We start from the raw sequence: 19,878 nt of genomic DNA, 5'->3' as shown, positions 1-19,878 counted from the left end.
CTAAAATTATTTTGCCATTTATCCCTTATACCCTAAAACCCCTACACAGGTGCCTCCAAACTGTTTTCGATGGTCCGTGTTCTGCCTCAGGGACCCCTTCACGCACACCAATAACGGCTTTGATAACGTGAAAAGATTCATTGTTACTTGTAGTTAACTATATTTTATTGTCGATTCGCGCATGAGAGCCGGATACCCAAGCTCGTTTGAGAGCGGTGTGGGGAATTAACTGTTGAACTCGTCAACATTTTTTTGTCACGTGTCTGGGAACCGGAGGGAGTTATGGATGAAAAATGGTAAGGACAGACAAAAGTTTCGTCACGCATTTTCGAAGTCTTTCCATTCTGGCTCTTGTGCTATTACAGTATCCTGTTTTAAAAAACACGTTCACCAAGAATGTTTCTTCTGAGGGAGGAGAATTTCAACATCAAATAACAATCAAGCTTACTCCACCTAAAATCAATACAACATCGTTAAAATTGCTCCGAAAAAAGTATTAAAGCTGTTGAAATGAATAGCCAAATCGTTTTACAGTATCGCAACTTTCTGAATTTTGTAAATGATGAGTTTTCATTGCGTCCCGTCGGAGCAGTCTCAGGCGTCTAGTGCCAAAACTGGTTTTGAGGAGAAAATCCTGCAATGTCCTCTTCGCATGAACCTGAGGTTCTGGGGTCGTGCGACCAAAGGCATTTTTTTTTTTTGGCCCGGTTCGTCCTCGACCGTTTGATTGTAATCGCCGCCCTTGAAAAAAAGTCCTCTGGCACCCAGGGTAGACGCTGATGTGAAAACAGCATGACACCTAGATTTTACTCTTGTGTAATGGGACTCTGTAGTCTTTGTCTTCCCGTTCACTGTCATTTACTTCGTACATTTATCCGTGTTTGCATGGGCTTCTGGTTTTGTCGTTGACGAGACGTCCTGTGACCAGGACCCATGAGTAGGAGCGAGCAACTCCCATACTTTAGTCTATGTCACGGCATTTTACAGAGCGAATCTATGTTTTAAGACACTCAAAACACAAAGGCAGTTCCGGTTCGGTGACCCTATGACTCCAGTTAGTTGATTGGTCATAGGGCTCCTGCGGGAGTCTCATTCACGGAAAATAAAAATCTAAAAATAAATTGGTCTGTGAAAAAGCCGTGACAGGAATATATGGGAGTTGCTCGCTCCTACTCATGGGCTTTTGCTAGGACTTGCAGCAGCTTAAGGATGATTTGAGTATAGCTGGAACTGTCCCTTTTACTATCTTTTTAATTCCAGACAGAGTCTTCAAGATGAGTTCGGTCTCGAACGTTCGGAACATATATCATGCAATTGACGGATTCAAACTCTTTACCAGTACGACCGCAAAAGGTAACTCCTTTTCTTCTTAACTTCCCTTCGCTCGCGAACTCGAAAACGTTAAGGTCTGTCCTTCCTTTTGAATTATTTTTACACACAGAGATCACACGATATCTACTTACAGTCACTCCTTTTCTAAAAGAAGCGTCTTACTGTATGTTTCTTCCGTAATCCTCACCTTCACTCCATAAAGAAGTTACCAGATTTTCTCGCGCAAGCAATTCTAAAATATGCTTTTACGATCATCTAATGTTAATAAGGAGCCATGAGCGCTGGCACAGTGGTGAGAGCACTCGCCTCGCACCAACGTGGCTCGCGTCCGTTTCCCAGACTCGGCGTCATATGTTGGTTGAGTATTTTTGGTTCTCTATCTGCTCTGAGAGGTTTTTCTCGGGTAATCCTAGTTTTCCCTTCTCCTCAAAAACCAATTTTTGATTTGATTTCGACGTACAATGTACCCAACTATTGCCCCAGCGCTAAAAGACTTGACACTTAAGTTCAATATCATTACTCTTAATTTTATTAAAATCTTCGCTTAATATGCGTTCGTATTTGATACGTTTGATAAAGATAGAGTGATTTCTAAACATTTTTTCACGTGTTTCTAAACAGCATTTAACAGCCCATAAATAATTACAACTCTGAAAGAACGAAGTGCTAAAAAAGTCGTTATGGAAGATCTGAAGTACTCTGGATATTTTCTTCTCGTCCTTTCACCCTTACTTTGTATAAAATACGGCGTGAGGCAAATGGGCGAAATTCGTCTAGGACTTGCGATCAAGAACTACACAACCAAACCTCTCAACAATATACGTGCTACTTAGTTGTTGGGGGGGAGGGGGGGGGGGGGGTTTGGGACAATACGAAAGAGTTCGGAAATGATACAGCCAATAAATGGCGCAAAAAAATAAACGTCCCCCAGTTCGTGATAAGCCCTGTTAGTTGTATATCTTCTCCATTATCTTATTTTTTCTCTTGTCGAGATTGTTCCCTTTCAAATTCCGACTTCACTGTATTGCATGGTGAATAGAAGTTTTCATAATTTTTGTTACCACTCAACATTCATCTCGCGTGTTCATTTTGACAGGAACTCGTGGTGTTAATTACTTTCGTTTTTCAAGTTCTGCTGTTTTTTTAATTCGTGGGCCAATGTGCAGTTATATTTTCAATGAACTTTGAGATCATACCCTACTCTCAAAAGGATGATTATCTTCGTGAATCTCGCCATTGTTCATCTGCGATTGTGCATTGTTTTTCTTTAAAAAGGGAATGTTGAGGGAGTCACCATTGCTTGGTACTGAAGCTGACCTCTGTGATCTTCTCTCACTATTTAAAAAAGCTCGTTTTCTACTCAAAATTTTATGAATTGCGAGCCGGAAATCAGTTTCATGAACGAGTAAAGTATTGGGTTTACAAGTGACCCTAACACAACACAGAAGGGCGAGAGCTGAGTCATGAGTTCGGAACAACCTCCCTGTGATTGAAAGAGACTGCAACAGTGTAATACAGGGTCGGAAAGTAGCATAACACGAACATGAAGGAAGCAATAGCGAATACCCTTGCCACTTTGGCTTCCGATGATACTTTCCGTGTTCCATTCGGTTCTGAAATGATTTATCTGACTGCGATGCATATGAAACACTTAGTTGTCTTTCCCGGCGGACGCATTGCCGAACCAATCGAAAAATCCTGAAATTCGCGAAGACTATTAAAACGCACGGTAAAGCAATATAAATGACCAGGACGAAGCAATTGTAGATCCGTGTCTTTAGAACGACATCGATCGTATTATCTTCAAACCATGCAAGGGGTATGCATGCGATCCCTATTGACAAATCCATATACCTGGTACAAGGATTTGGAAAGCTCTCCTGATGGTTTGTGAGTAGGCAAAAGGGTGCATTATCGCCAAATATCTGTCATAGGTCACGGCACAAAGGTTTGAAGCTCCAACAAAGAAACACTGGCGTACAAGACATTGAGCGCTGCCTGTGACCATCTCTGAAGTATGATGTTGTATTGCAGAAGAAACGCTGCACCTGTCAAGATGTCCGATATCGCCAAGGATACTACAAACCCGTTGGTGTAATTTCTCATTGATTGACCTTGAAACCAACGTGCAAACTAGAGCGTTCGTCACAATCGCGCTCACAGAGAAGATACTCAGCAATACAACCACTTCCAGGGGCTCCATAATGGTTACTTCTGTAAATTACACCGGGATTCGAGTGTGATCGTCGTCTTCGGCACAATTTTGTTTGTTGTGGGTTTCGCAATTATTTTCCGGCAATCAAATAAGTTATGCTTATCTTGTAGCTGTATTTCCACTTGAGGTCAACAAAGATTTTTATATTTCACGGTGGGAAATCTTTTTATACTCTGGGCATCGGCTTTAACTCTTCCATTCCAAAGTAATTGCGTCTGCGTTTGGTGTTGATATCATTCTAGACAGAATCCCACTTATAACTCTGAAAGAATAGAAAACAATATATCGCAACATATGTTAACAATGAAACAAAAACAAATGCGGTTTGTTTTCACTGAGATGGAGAGGTTTGCACGAATCGTGACAAATTCTGCCAATCCAAGTTTACTTTTTTGCTCCGATTTTAGAGCCGATTTAAATAATTAGCTGTATTGATTTCCTTCCAGAATAATATTGCATTTACATGGGTTTCTATTATGCGTCGAGGCACTTTCTTATAGCCCAACAGATGATAAGTGGGAAGCCAGAATCTGCGGAAACGTTTTGTGAAATTTCGTGAATCATATTAGGAAAAACATCTTGCGTAAAATTTGTCCACGGTGTTGTCATTTAATAACTTAAATTCAATTTTGGGCAACGCAAATAAACATCGAGGTTACCCTTCCAATTTACTCACGTAAGAGGAGAAAGAGGGGAGAAGACCTTCGAGTGTTTTGGGAGACTGTTTAGCTCAACAAGCTCACCTTACAAAATGAATTTTTTTGTTTGAAAACAAATCTACCCTGTCATAGTAAAGATCTCCTCCTCCGTAAGAATCAGGTTTATGAAATGCACCGTGCTGTTCGCTAAGAACCTGTTATTTTCAATTATTAAGACGCTTTTATTAAGTGATTTCCAGGGGAGCGACACATTTTTCGAAAGCGAACATCGCTTTTCATTGTCACTTCGATTTTAACAGCGCGACTAAAAGATTGGGGCCATTTTAGTAGGCAGCTGCCAAACATCAAATGATAATATGAACATCATGAAATCTAGAATGAGAATCCTTTGAACAACAAAAACTACCCGAATTACCTAGTACATTGACTTCAGGCGATAATTTAAGTATGCTTCTCGTAAATCATTTTCATTTGAAATGACTGATCCTTGAAGGATGAGAAATCCGTAAATTGGTTGTCACATCGCACTCAAAACTGAACTTTCTTGCGTTTAAATAATGGTTTTAGCTTACTCGCGTCCGCATCATAATTTGTTTTCACAAAGTATAATAATGTTAATTTTTTTATGCGTTTGTTTCCACGAAATCTAGGCTTGTATAAGAGAGTCGGCTTTGAAAAACCGCCTACCACTTTTTGAGCTTGAAATTTAGAGCGTTCATTTCTTATTATTGTGACAAGAAGTCTTCATTTTTAATTGAACTATCTCAATATGTAAAATAAGCGGAAGAAAATTCAAAGATGATTAAAAACGTTCACGTAGCTTCTATTAGGAATGCTTTCCCATGCATTCGATTGGGTCGTCCGATTGCTTTTTAGGCCATAAAAAGTTTATTCTCAAGTCGTGAGATGTAGCAAGTTGAACGTCTAATGAAATATCTATTTTTCCCATTCTTAGCACAGTGGGTATAGTTTCCTTGCATTTAATCAGGCAATTGATATATTAAGTTGTCTGGGTAATGTTCCGCCAGCTGAAACAGTGACAACTTTAGATCCGAAAATTAAACACTGCAGTTAAGAGCCTTGAGGCGGCTTTAAATAAAATACAAGGATTAAATTCTTTAAAGAGGAATTCTCATGTTAAGTTGCCACTCTTGTGCTGAGAGTGGGTTGTCTTCAAGCTTTCCATCTGTCACTGTCGATCCTGTCCTAATAAGTTCCCTATGTCGACACAGCCGGCGAAGAGACCGGCCGCACAGTAAAAAGACACAAATGCACAGATACATTCAGGGCTCCATAGTTGAAAAAAGGCATACACCCATGCAGCGAAAATATATCAGTCAGGCCAAGACATATTGGTGATGTGAACATACCACGTCTTCTGTTTATGTAAATGATACAGCAAAACTCGTTCAGAGCTTGTTAATAACGCATTCATTGAAAAATTCACTACTAACCTGCGATCCGCAACTGCCAACCGAGTCGTGTATCTGTTCCCTAAGATTCTATGATGCGGCGATTTCAAGTTTTGATCATGCACACAAGCTACTTAAGTCGACATTTCTGCATTCCCCCGTAACAGTTTAATAATAATAATAATAATAATAATAATAATAATAATAATAATAATAATAATAATAATAATAATAATAATAATATTACATTTCTTCCTCGCAAATTCAACATACGTTTTCAAATACGCCTTACAAAATACTTTATACAATGACAAAAAGTAAAATAAAGATTACAGATCTGATATTATCTGGATAGTAATTCAGATAACAATGAGTTCTAATAATCAAAATCATAATATTTCTAATCAATAAGACTACTTCTAAAGTAAAAGCTTCTCCGATCTCGGTTCTAGAGACAGGTTTATTATGGCTTTACAACTGCCTAAACTGTCTAACAACTGAGTACAAAAAAACTTATTGATGTCAGAGTTTCAATTAATGCATGCTTCTGCAAGGGCGAATCGATTATTTAAAACAAGGGCGTATCGATTATTTAAAACAAAGAAGCATAAATACAAACATAGCGAAAAGCTGAGATGCGTGTTTTAAAATCATCGCTTGTTTGTTTATAATTACTTTCTTATAAGCTCGTACGTAAACTTGTCCACAAGAACTGAGGTGAACTTCAAAATACAAGCTTAGGACGAACAACTGTAGATCCAGAGTAAGATTGGGATGACAGGTTAATTAGTTAAAAATAGCTGAGTAAATGCAAACTAGGATGTTGTTGAAACTTTCATTGGAAAGTGCCAGATCGAAGTTGATCGACTTAGAATCTTAAAAGAACATTAGCCTCAATGGAAACTTTGGGGCAGCTCAAGGTGAGAACAAGCAAGCCAAAGCTGCTTTTTCCACCCTCAAAAGCAGTCCTCGAAAAAGCAATACTAGATGTAAAATGAAAAGTTGCTATTGTTCGACGTAACATGCAAAGGAAAACCGCCGATGCTCCTTTCGTTTTCCTTTTTCCCAAACAAAGCAATGCTCTTATGTTAAACGACTTGCTACTTCCAAGTTGATTCCCATTTAATTTTAAAATGGTTGTCTTTTATATTTCCGTCAGGATAATGAATATACTATTTGCCAACTTCAGTGTCTGCACAATTTTTTTTTCTTATGGTTATATGCACTGGATTGGAGCAAAAAAACGAGGAAATAATTTCTAAAAAATTACTCTGGACAACAAATTAAACAGAAATTGAAGAACTTTATTTAACATCTTAACATTTTCTCAATCTGCTGTCGTTTATCTTAATGCCGTGAACTGCAATCTCTGATAAGAAATATTTATCGAAAAGTATGAAAAAGGAATAAACGCCATTTTCGTTTTGACAAATAGAATTTCGAAACTACTTCAAAATCAAGTAAAGTGTGAAAGATTTGCTCAAGACGTTACTCTTTTTTGGTTACATGGATAAAAATAACCAATATAAAGTTTCAACAGATATCAACTGCAAGAAACGCCCACTATGACAAAGGGACTAAAAATCCGTAAATCCATGATACCCTTATTTTATAAGAACCTTTCTTATATGAACGCTGAGATTAACCTGCAAACTTAGGAACAAACGAAGAACATACCCAGGCTCAGAGTCAGTTAAAAACGTCTTTAATTTGCTCATTTGTTTGTTTCTTTGTACCCTGGTACCAGAGGCTACTCGCGCGCGGCAGATGGAAATTCTTCGTTTCGCTTCGGTGGCAGAAGGCCGACGGCACGAGCGGCAAAAGAGAAATGATCGACACCGGAAACTGCGCAAGAAAAACCTCTGGCACCCAGTGTAGTTTTAACATATTTCCCTCCCTTCTACTCGCCTACCCTTCCCAGATCATCTCCAGTACCTCTCTCCTACCCCACCCTTCCTCCTATCCCCATTGATTACCACATATGCCCACCCCCTCTACACAACACTACTCACAGACATTTCATATTTCTCAAGAGCTTTCGGTATACTTACCAGAACTTGCTGCCAACTCCTTAATCCACGTGAGTACGTAAGTAATATTGAAGCCAATTCCTCAGAATAATTTATAAATGAATATTTGATTATTCACCTCTGGTCACTTTCGGTCAAAACTTTGATTTATTCACAAATGTGCAATACGACACCAGAGCATATGGCAGATTCACGCCAACACAATTGCTAAATAAAATCGATTTCTACAGAGAAGTAGAGGAATTGAAAAGCGACTGCTTCTCCCGGGGTTTGGATAACTGTCTCGAATTCTCCCATTTCCCCCTCGTCTTTAGATGAGGCCATGGAAACACGGAAAACGTCCTCTGTTCACCTTTATCCCTCTGCGGCCATTTTGGAGTCCGTGGGGAATAAAGGCTTTGTCTTTGCATTGTCTTTGCCCGTCCAGCCTCACACTGAATGAGAGGTTCGACGGGCAAAATCTTTTGTTTGGACATTGAGTGATATGGGTCTATGCTTAAATTTACAATGCTTGCAAATCTCTTACCTGGAATGCAGTGTCTGACACTTGCCGACCGCAGACTATAAACCCTAACTCGCAGTAAAAGATAACCGTTTTAAAACTAACTAAGCCGAGAACTCCTACCCTCAACAGCTAACGTTTTTGATAAAATTTCAAAGACTGATATACATACATACATACATAACTTTATTTATACTCGAATCAATTGGAGCTTGTTAGCAACAACAAATAATAACAACAAATAATTTTATGAAAATTAGTTGAGAAGTAAAAGTGTTCGAGTTAAAAAAAGTTCGCGCTAAAAAAAAGCTAAAAAATAAGATACGATAATGAACTAACGAATTTCATAATGTGTTATGTACAGCACAGAACGTAGCATACTTCCTGTTATTTGTGCAGCACCATATTTTGTTCCCAAGAAAACTCTCACGGAAAAAAGACATCCTATCAGATACAATTGCATGAACCCAAATGACAATTCCACCGATGAATTTCTTCAAGCCAGTAAGCCAAATAAGCCTATATGAAACACACTCATCAGTTTAAAGTTAAGCACACTTTCCTTAATCTGAGTAGCCACAGCAAATGGACCTTGTCCAGTATATGTTGTTCAAATATCGCTGCCTTGTGCTCTGGAAGAATTTGCGGGGGAAAACGTTCTTAACAGGATCTTGATTAACGTTGTGTGGTATACTAAGTTCGACTACCAAGTTTACGTGGTTCTTCAATAAGAAAACCTCATGACCAATGTTATATATAAATATATATAACAGTGTTTCAGTTAATTGTCCTGTTAGACTACAGTTTTACATTTCGTCTGCCTTTTTTTATACTACTGAAAAAGGAAAAAACAAACAAACAAATAAGGAAAACTGATAAAGACTCCCAGGCTGCGTATGTCACGTCTGTATCTCAGCCTGAAGGTCCGAATAAAACAGGTTCTTATAAAACAAATACACTGAAGAGTGTAATTGGGATACAGACTCCTTCCTGTCACAAAGCCTCCAAACTCATTATTTTTCATTTTAAACTACTTCATAGAAGGATGACAACAAACGGTTACCTACACAATACTGGGCTCAAAACCGTGATGAGACTGATTGTAGTTTCTGTAAGCCGAATGAAAAAAAATCTTTAGCTCACTTTTTCTGGCATTGTAGAGAGTTGCCTTTTCTGGAAAATATTCCAAAACTTGCTCACAGGGAATCGAGTAACATAGCACATTACTTCTACCTTTCTCGTAGCTACAATCACAGTCATAAGTCGTTGGAACATCCCCCCTTACCCGTGCAATGTTGGATAGCGCAATGCACCCAAACTAACTGTTCAGTGCGTTTTAGCTACTAAACAACATTGAAAGGTGGGAGAGGGAGGGATGCTCGGTTAATTCCGTCAGTGTACCAAAAATGTGTCACTGATTGTAGATACTTTATCTGCATGTAAAATGACGCACGTATTGCCAAATATAACCAACTTCCCCATTGTGTTACAGTATTTTTGTGAACGGAGGATGAAAACATAGCCAATTGACATATTTACGAGAATGATGTACTAAGTAGTCGTAAAGAAAGTGCACTAATATTCAAATACATTGCAATTATTTTTTATTCTTTCTGTCTTACCTACCTGCCATGATTAGACTAGTGTAGCTATTTGTGGGTAGACATCTGTATTCTTTGTGAATTTTGTTTTCAATAAATTGCCGGGTGATGTTATTGCGGTTCAAATCAAACCAAAAGAGATCGTTTCTCGTTCAGTGATAACGGTCGTCCGTCTCTGTAATCTATATGTTCCAACCGCCAGGATTATATTCAGACTTCGGAGACTCCGACCATGCAAGTGAGACTACACACAAAAAAAAATCACAATCTCAAACATGCTTCAACATGACAAGTACAAAGTTACCATCTTAATTATGAAGATCACCAGTTGGAAGCAAACCTCAAATAATCCCGAATCCCGAATCCCGCGGATTAAAAATTCAGGCTTGCTTTGCTTACCTAATTTTGATGGTCTTTCTAACTTTCATTTCGTGTTCATTTCACATTTCATATATCCTCAATTCACTTTGATCATTTCTATAACTATTGCATCAATCAACTTGGAACGGTAAGTCGTTCCTAGATCAATCATTCGGATTTGATCTGATCTCTATCATCAGATTGCTTAATTACTGTTTACGAGCGGTTTTCTGTAAACAGTATCAGAAGCACTATAGAGGCCTTCTCGCGCATGCACACAGCCCATAACCAGTGGTCAGCCGTTTACATTTAGCGAAACGTTGGCCTTGTAGAACTCACATTTTAACAGAATTAACTATAAAAGTGTAACTCACAGTGCTATTTATACTCATGTTATGTTAAGTTTCTAATTGTTAGCCCTAGTAACGGAAACGGGCCGACACAAGGGCAGAGAAAAACTCTGACCAGACCGGGTGGGAGTTGAACGTAAGACTCCCGAATTGGAACACTGAGATACAAGGTCGGACAAGACTGAACACCGAGCATTGCAAATTAAAGATATCGTGTCTTTGGAAAAGGAAAGGTGTGCAATCTTTGTTCTTACCAGTTAAGACGAGACAGAACTTCCTTAGACAAACAGTATCTTTTTTCTTATTATTTTAATAATTGAACGATTGACGCCATGATTGAGTTTCACGTTTCTATGACGTTGTTTTGTCTTGGTAGAATTAAGTGGATTTCGTAGAATTGGCCAATCACGAAATACACAAGAAATCTGCCGGATCAACCATAGAGTAAACAATAACGGGAAGCCCCGGTTTCGCCGCTTTTCTCTTTGACAATGTGAATATGTCGCGAAATTTAAAAGCCAGTAAACAAATGGTTAAAGAATCAAGGCAATCGCGAAGTTATTATCAACACTCACCTGAAAATTGAACCAAATTCCGCTTTATGTTGTTATCTAACAATATATCGATCTTCCGACAACATAGGAAACGTGATTTTCTTAAAATGTCCAAAGGCTTTGTTTAAGTTCTCCCACATTTTGCCCGCTTATACTATTTCTTTAGAGGTGCATCTTATTTTTTTTCGCAAGCAGACGAAAGCAGCTATTCGTCACGGCGAATCTTCCGCAAATGCGAGTTCCATTCCAGATTCACCTTCTCTTCAGAACTGGTTCCTGAGTGACCATGGTTCCGTTTATCGAGAGTCCCGAAACTTTTCGGCCATTTTTCGGGGACCTCATATCTCTCCCAACCTTTAAACCCAGGCGATTTTGAGTAATTAAACTTTTTGCAATTATATTTTGTTTCTTCAGGTCTTGCCTAAAACTGTTGAAAGACCAGCTTTCTAAAATGGGCAGATTGTATTTCCACAATTGGCTTTTCGGGCCCGGCATGTTAACGAAACGTTCGAGAAACGGCCCCTACTAGCTCCATGAGATCACGAGATTAATTCGGAAGAGAATTGGTAAGTCAATTTTTTAAAGACTTTCACACTACCAAAAAGCTCAGTGAAGATATCTACCTTTGTCCTTTGTTTTTTTTTTCTTTTGTGTGGACAGGAATCCTCCTTGAAGCAAAATGAGTTAGATTGCTAGGACATTAGCGTTTTATGTTTACTTGACCTATCATAGCGGGGGATTGGTTATTAAGACGTAAGTTCTCAGATTAATTGTTGAATTGTCAAAACAAAACATTCCGCTAACCGCTCTACTCTTAGGCTGTTCCCTTTATTTCTCCGTTGACTGTCGTCCTACCGACCGAATTTTTTAGTTAAAAAAAAACAAAAGGTAGCTTTTAATCTGAAATATAAACATCCGTTTTTCCCGGATAGATGTCCAGTTTGAACTTCAACCCTAGAGTAAACGTGACAGCCGTCTTCTACAGAAGAGGCTTTCTGTCTGCGTGGGAGGAAAATATGTCAACACCAACTCTCTCACTCCTTTCTGCCCCCTGCCACTTGAATCTTTCGGCCCCTCAAAACTGTCTCTTTTATTTATTTTGCTTGGGATTCCATCCTTTTTTTTCGTTATTTTTACTCCGACCGACCCAAAATTGGGAAATGCATTCGACGGTAAACGGAGGATAAAAGGGGCACAGCCTTCTCGGAATTTTCGACCTTTAAATAAATTACTTAAGGTTCGTCGAATAAACACCTCTTCAAATTGTGCTGTATCTTAACAACTTTCTGCTCTAACTTCTCTGGGCCTCTATATAGTGCAATTACACGAAATGTTCCTAAAAAGGAATAGATTAAGATCAAAATTACCCTCACTTTGTCTAATGCGTTCGCAATATTAAGTTACTACCAATTTGTTACAGGTAACTATGTTAGTGCGTTAAGCAGTAATTGTAGTCGCAACACGTACGGTACAAGAAGAAAATTGATCTTCTGCAGGCTTCCATATACAAACAAACCATTTGCAGAACAAACTTACTGTTCCTTAATATTCTGCATTGGCAGGGAATAATAATGTTTAGAAAAAAATATTCCAGGAGAACTTGAAAATACAATGCAATGCGCATGGAGTAGCGAGATTGGTATACACGCTCTTAAGTTTCTGTTTTTATAACAACGTTCACGTTGAGATTAAACAACAGAGTTCAAAAACACACTAAGAACACGTGCAGGGATGGCGCAGTGGTGAGAGCACTCGCCTCCCACCAATGTGGCCGGGTTCGATTCCCAGATTTGGCGTCATATGTGGGTTGAGTTTGATGGTTTTCTACTCTGTACCGAGAGGTTTTTCTCCGGGTACTCCGGTTTTCCCCTCTCCTAAAAAAAACAAATCAACATTTGATTTGATTTGTATTAATTGTTGATTTCAGTTTGCAGTGTCCCCAATTAGTGCTCCAGCACTAGAAGACTATAAAACTTATATAAAAGAAGTTCCTTTCCCAACATACCTAGCTTGAGATTGTTTCTTTGAGAGTTAGTTATAAGAACGTCTTTATTTCTGTCATCTCGCTCATCTATGTTTTTGCTATTGTAAATAGTATAAATAAAGCTAAAAGAAATGTAAAACTGTAGTCTAACGGGACTGTTAACCAAGTCAAATGTTGTTTTCTGATTGCATGAAACACTGAACAACAACTCAGGTTGTAGTCGAACTTAGTATACCACACAACCTTAAGGACACGTTAAGAACGTTTGCAGGTTCAAATCGCAAAAGAAGAAAACGCTCAGCCTCAAGGTTCTTGCATTCTCTCAATGGAACTGAGCCTCGTCCACGCTGACTTATGTCGCTTGAAAATGTGTAAGTTTTGTGATACGTTTTAGCCTATAAATCATCCACACTACAACGGCTGAAAACGCCATCGGAAACAAATACTCGAAAAATTGGTTTCAAAAGCGGAGTTTTGAAAACCAGAGACTTCCAAAACGGCGAAGACACTCAGTTTTGAAAGCGAGTGAGTGTGGATTGTTGAAAATGTCAAAAACGGGTGAAAGTTGTTGTTTACATTGAATGAAATAATTGGATTTCAACTTTTTAAGAGGTTTACTGAACACACGAAAACTGTCACGAATCGCAAGACCTAACCTTAACCTTAATAACTTTGTCGTCTACAGATATACTCAAATTAAACCCCCGCAACTTTGAGCTGATGCATAGTCAATATACATGAGATTTCATGGAACGTCTGTTTGTGTTTTATAAATCGGTATTGCATGCATACACTCCTTTTCTATAAGAACTTCTAATTTTAGGGCTGAACCTGAAACGCCTTTATTTTTTGCGATTTTGTAATGGCAATGGGACCGAGAGGAGAACAATCCAGGGACCAATCGGGCGAGTGATTTCGCGCGATGACTATTTAAAAATTCTCGCGCGATTACTTCCTGAATCCTGATATCAGTTAATCGTAACTATTCCAAAATACGAGAAGATGACTGTTACAAAATTTTTATACCTTAACCTGCTAATTTTTTCTTAACTTTTTTTTTTTTTAATAGTTCTGGAAAAAGATCAATAATTCAAGTATAACTAGAGCGCGCTAGATGACGCGTGCAACTGTCCAATTACAAACTGTCCAGGGCTGTTCATAACCAATCAGATTCGAGAATTTTGTACAAGTTACGATTTCACCAGAAACAGAGTTGTTCTTTATTGTATCTTGCAATACTGAAGAAAACCACATTGTTAATGTTTTAAAAAAAGCGTCTTTAAGTATTTGAGTTAATAGTACTGTTAGACTACAGTTTTACATTTCTCTTACCCTTATTTATAATACCAACAAAACCAAAACACGGCAAATGAGCAAAATTAAGGCGTTCTAAACTGAGTCTCAGTTTTGGTTTGTTCTTAGTATGTTCTTAAAATTTTGGTTTATTTTAGTCTGAACGTTAAGGTTAGTAGAAAAAGAGTATATTACATGCAACCGATATAGTAAACAAACGCACAATAAGTAATAGTATAGAGCCACTTAAATATTCTAACTTCGACAGCTAATGAGCTCTTATGACACGCATCCATTTCACATTGGCAAAATAAATAATCACATATACACATTAAGTTAAAGAAAATTTAAATGCAGAAATAAATAAATAGCAAACACATGAGAAATATATTTGACTGCGAGACTTCAAGAAACCACAAGGCTTTTATGAATGTTAACCTTAGCGCTTGACGATGCTAGGTTTCAATCCTTTACTACAGTAGGACGATTAATTTACACCGTAAGAGAACTCAACAGGAATCCGACAAGAATGAACATATGATTTGCTCCGCACGAAATCTACCACCAAGACAAACCACCACCACCGTACCGGTTGTGAGACAACCACTTCCCTACTCTTCTCGTACAGTGTGTGGGTTCTTGAACGTCCCACACAAGTTATGTTGGACGGGCCCATATACGGTTTATCATCCCTATCTGAGAAGACTCGAAAGTCTAACCACTTGTGGCAGATGTCATTACAAAGACAGCACTTTCTCCTCAGTTATTTAAAGACCTTGAGTGTTGGCGGACTGGCCGAAGTTTTAATCCTGCGACCTCCCGCCCGGTGGTTCTCAACCAACTGAGCCAAACGGTCGTCTGTTGATCGTGATAATTAAAACAACAACGGAAAACTGAAGAAGGTTTATTTTCTAGTGCACCTGTACGCAATTTCAAATTGTTGAATGAATTCTCGAAAAAAAAAACTATTCGAACATGAAACAGTCACGACTTAAGACGTAGACGACGTGCAGTCCCTCTTTCGCCGGCGCGTAAGTTAGTCGAAAAAGAGGAGGAAACAGGAACGAGAAAAAATGGCCGCTCGGTGTCCTTGAATCCAGATTTCACGCGGCCATTTTTTCTCGTGCCTGTCTTCTCGCGGTCGACTAGCAGACGTGCCTAATATTCTAAATCATTCCAACTGATCATGTTTCCACTCATTGCCTCCTCCAAACTCTCTGAAGCGTATGTTCTTCATAAAAGTTGCGCGAATAACTTTATTATTCCTCATCTTCAAACGATTTATCAGGATTAACAAGACGCGTACGGCTAAAATCGTGAGAGAAAACAACAAGCTTGCCCGTGACCCGAGTATGACCACATTTATAAACACTTGAAGTTTGTGACAACGCCAATGCATTAGACTTTAATCTTCTAATTTTCAACACAGTGTACGTTTAAAATAAAAACCTCCGATCAAATAACAGTTTATTGAAAATGCTAAATTACTGATAAACCTAATTAAATACTCCTTTCCTATTGTTTAAGTGACCACACAAACAGCCCATTGAGGGTGAACTTTACCGAAATTTTTCAAGTCGTTTCAACCGTGAACAATGTGAGAGCTAACTGAATTTAATACTTTACTAGCTATTTGCGTGGTATTCAGGTTTGCTTTAGATCATTTTCGTTATCGTAACCGTAGTTAATTGTAAATCCACACGTAAAAAATTGTTTATTCATATTTTGTTCAGTTTGTGAATTGCAGGTTAGCAAATTGTCTAAAACTACGATATATCCGACACTGATCTGGTTTATAACAGCAAGGAATATTGCGCAAGCATTTTGCCGAATTCTTTCGATTTTGATGCTAAATTGAGTCGCAAAATTGAGATTTGTATAACACAGAGATACGCTCTTGAATGCTATTTGCGAATAAGCGGTCTGAAACGGGAGTTAAATGTAAATTTCATCGTACTGTGTCTCGTGTCTAAGATAGCTCTAAGGCATAAATTTTAAGAACAGCAGAGATTTTCTCGAATATATCTCAGGTCGCCCTAGAATTCAAAGATTTACAGCTTTCATTGATTGAAATTAATGTGTCAAATACAACGTAAACATAAGGAGATGTATTGTCCAAACCCAAACGTATGTGTGACCTCAAAAATTAAAGCTTTACGATCAGTTACAAATTACTTACCAGATAGTCACCATTTTATCCATAATTGTGGCCTAGTAATCCTTTACTTCCTCAAACAAACTCCTTGTGTGTTGTCTCCAAGGTAATCACTTGCTAAAACATTGCAGGCTTGCGTGATTTCTTCAGGTGTTTCTTCCTAGTGTGCAATTCAATAATTTTGGCCGTCAAAATTCATTTCGCAAACGTGACGATTGAAAAGGCTAATTAACATAAGTGAACTATGCACCCATGTCTCAATGAAACTTAACACTCGATAATTAAATGTACACATTTTAGCAAGGGTGATGAGTGGTGGGGGCAAGTCTGTTTTGAATAACAATTTGTGAGGTAAGTTTATAAGAGGTTTAAATACATCCTGTGGAAGAAGAAAGCAATCCCATTGAAAATTACTATAAATTTACTTCCACAAAGAGTGTGACGTCACACAATTGTTTGAAAATGTTTCCGTGTCCCCGTTTCTCCTTCCGGTGAAGAGAACCGAGCTACACCAAGGCCATGTTTTAACAATGCGTAATGATCTCTCATCCAACAGCTGTTCGGCTTTTGATAAGCGAATCCAAACGACGGTTGAACAAAAACACTATATCAATTTGGAAGAAAGATGTTGCAACTTAGGCTGCAGGGAAATAGATGTAACAAGTCATATGTAAAAATTTATCTGGGGCAAACATCAAAATGGATATGTTAAAATGCGAAAAACCCATCGGACAAATTTAGCACAAGGAGTGTCCCAGCTTTACGTGCTACCAGCGCATAACTTCCGTTCTCGATTCACCACTTTCATGTCCTCTCCCTGACAGGAAACACCAATTTAAAAAAAAAATGTTTTTTTTAGGTCTTACTAACGTATCTAAATTAGTCAATAGCAGGAGTCACGTTACACACTTTTACCCTAGTACGGTAACCGGTTTGCATTTTCATTTAACTGACCTGGGTAAAAAAATATTAAAGCTAAGGCCCGTTTTAAACGTTGCATTTTACATGTGCCAAATGTAATGCAAAGGAGAAAAATCAAATTTGTTTCGCTCATTTGCATTAGATTCGGCACATTTAAAATGCGACGTTTAAAATGGGCCGAAGGTCACACTAGGTACTGTGGGTTGTCCCGGAGAAAGTATTAAAGGAGTTCATTAAATTTCACTTGCGCGATTGATTGTAAAATCAAACCAAATTCGCTGTTACTCACGATGTTAATTCTTTGAGCAAAGCGGACAAAAAAATTTTTGCCATGAAGCCGAACGATTTCGCGACGGTTGAAACGAAGGAGGAGAGCTTCGATGCTTCAAGTCTGAGCCTTCTCTGTTTTAGTTTGGCATCAACAATCCCCGCACGTGATGCATCAAAAGCAATCATCGAGAACCTCTTAAAAAGGTCATGATAGACGCACTTTCCACTGGTTACTTCGTGAAGGATACACAAACATCACAAACATATTGGCTGCTGTACAAAGTCCCCAATAGAGAATCCTCCAACCGGGATTTGAGTGAAATCCGTAATTTTCTCTAACTTGCTGTTAATGTTAGTTACTACGCTTATACATAATTTTGACTTGGTCAGTCAATTATTGCTACTAAGAAAGCGGGTTTTGTCCTTGTTATCCTTGAGTTTGTTTTACTCATCTGTCTACAAGAAATAGTTAAGCCAATTAATCGAAGGTATCATTTTTGTTAAGATAATTTGAATACTTTGTGATTACAATCAGTTGCAATACGTTTTAATTGATCAAGGAAGTTGACCGTTTGAGTTGAAAACCTAATGCGCGACAGATCACTGAATCGAGTGGATCAATGTTTGTTTTTCTCCGACGATTCTCCAGTAGATTAAAGCAATTAGTTAATGTCTGTCAGACCACAACAGTGGTGCTGATTATTCGCGGACGTTCTTCTGTTTGAACAAAGCACTATTGATACACGTTGGGATAAGTAGCCGACGATAATTGCTACTTACCACCACCGCAGCTTACCCTTTGCGCTCAGACCTACTACTACTATGGCCGTCGTTCATCTGAGAACTTTATGAACGATATCAACGGTTTTTCGTACTCTCTTAACATTGTCACATAGTCATGATTTAACGCGGTTGCAACTATGGTCGCGTTAGTGTCGTCGTGCGAAGTACTTTGCGTGCCAATCGTGACTGAATTGAATTATAATGCCAGAACGGTGTTTAACTAGCTGCATATGGACTTGTCAGCTGTCTGCCGACTTCACCTCACTGCATCGAATTTCGCAATTTATTCTCGTTTATTTTTTATTTTAGAGCAGAATCCATGGTTGTGGTCTTTCTGCGTAGTTCAAAGCTGAGTGCGTTCACGCATATTTTGACTATTTTCTTCTCCTCAACAGCCATCAGTGTATCTATGTATCGGTAACATACATGTGAAGAACCCGGCCGAGGGATTTGGTGAGCCTTCGTAATGGAGGGAGAGTTTCAAAAAGTTTCAGGTCGGTTCTAGCCTTTCATACTTCTTAAACAAAATAACACGACAGATTTTTGACATCAAATCATGAATAGAAAACTGAAAGTTTTTGATCAAATAGTAGTACTTGGACTTGCTACCAAAAAGGATAAAATTCGACGGGGGTCTCAATCCTGGTAGATGAACTTGAAAAAACCGGCTCCAACGAGAGTTTCTGGACACCTAAACGTTCGGTCAAACGGGTCACCTTTTAGTTTCCTTAATCCTTGTTTGAGTATTTACGAGCTTCATCCATTTTGGAATTGAAAAAAAAAATGCTCTGCTCACTTCAGTTATCCTCACGTTTCAAACAACGATGTTGAGTTAAGTGAGTAAAGATTGCATTTTTTGGATGCTGACGCCTCCATCTTTTTAAAATAAACGAACAATAAAGGAATCAAACTGAATTTAAACGAATCAACAGGGCTGTGTGTTAAAGTATACCCAGAGCAGAACACAGTCCATTCTAAAAATAACTGATTAGATGCCTGACCTTTGTTCACATCCCCAACAACGTTTTGTTTCTCTCAACACGCACCCTGACAACAATCCAAGGAACGAAAGCCTGGATCTATTTTCAAAAATTAGGCTAAAAAAGAGATGCACAATACATTAGAGTCAAAAGAAAAGATGGTTTCAAAGATGGTCGAAACTCGGACCGCCTAATCCGTCTACATATTGAAAGATACCAAGGACTTTGTCCCTCGATATCTTAGGACCAGTAAACTGACAAAGATCTGTTAATAGCCTGTCATAATTCTTGTGTCGTAGAATTCTGACTTACCAATTTTCTCGTGCTTAATTCTTCGTGTCTGCTTTTATCAGCCATGGAATGATCACCATCCCAAACTAACTCGTCCCCAGTCGATTCTCGTGTCTACTTTAGCAACACGCAACGCAAGGCGAGGGGTAATGGAAAGGAACTTATTTTTTTGTCATTGTTATTCAT

At 38.5% G+C, this 19,878-nt stretch overlaps 1 long non-coding RNA gene and 1 pseudogene across 3 annotated transcripts in view; one reads left to right on the top strand and one right to left on the bottom strand.

The window, feature by feature from the left end:
• LOC138008342 (uncharacterized) overlaps window positions 1-19,878 on the top strand; it is a 38,979-nt gene that overhangs the window by 18,797 nt on the left and 304 nt on the right. For 2 of the 3 annotated variants that reach the window (XR_011124235.1, XR_011124237.1), the window contains exon 3: window positions 18,817-18,915. This is a non-coding gene — a long non-coding RNA (uncharacterized lncRNA). Of the gene's footprint in view, window positions 1-1,260; window positions 1,354-11,429; window positions 11,582-18,816; window positions 18,916-19,878 lie in introns of all 3 variants that reach the window. The other variant, XR_011124236.1, reaches the window with a different exon arrangement.
• On the bottom strand, window positions 2,053-19,779 carry LOC138008337 (histamine H2 receptor-like; annotated as a pseudogene).

Source organism: Montipora foliosa, chromosome 6 (assembly GCF_036669935.1).
Source record: "Montipora foliosa isolate CH-2021 chromosome 6, ASM3666993v2, whole genome shotgun sequence".
In the NCBI taxonomy this organism is placed as follows: domain Eukaryota; kingdom Metazoa; phylum Cnidaria; class Anthozoa; order Scleractinia; family Acroporidae; genus Montipora; species Montipora foliosa.
This window is presented reverse-complemented; position numbering and strand designations above follow the sequence as displayed.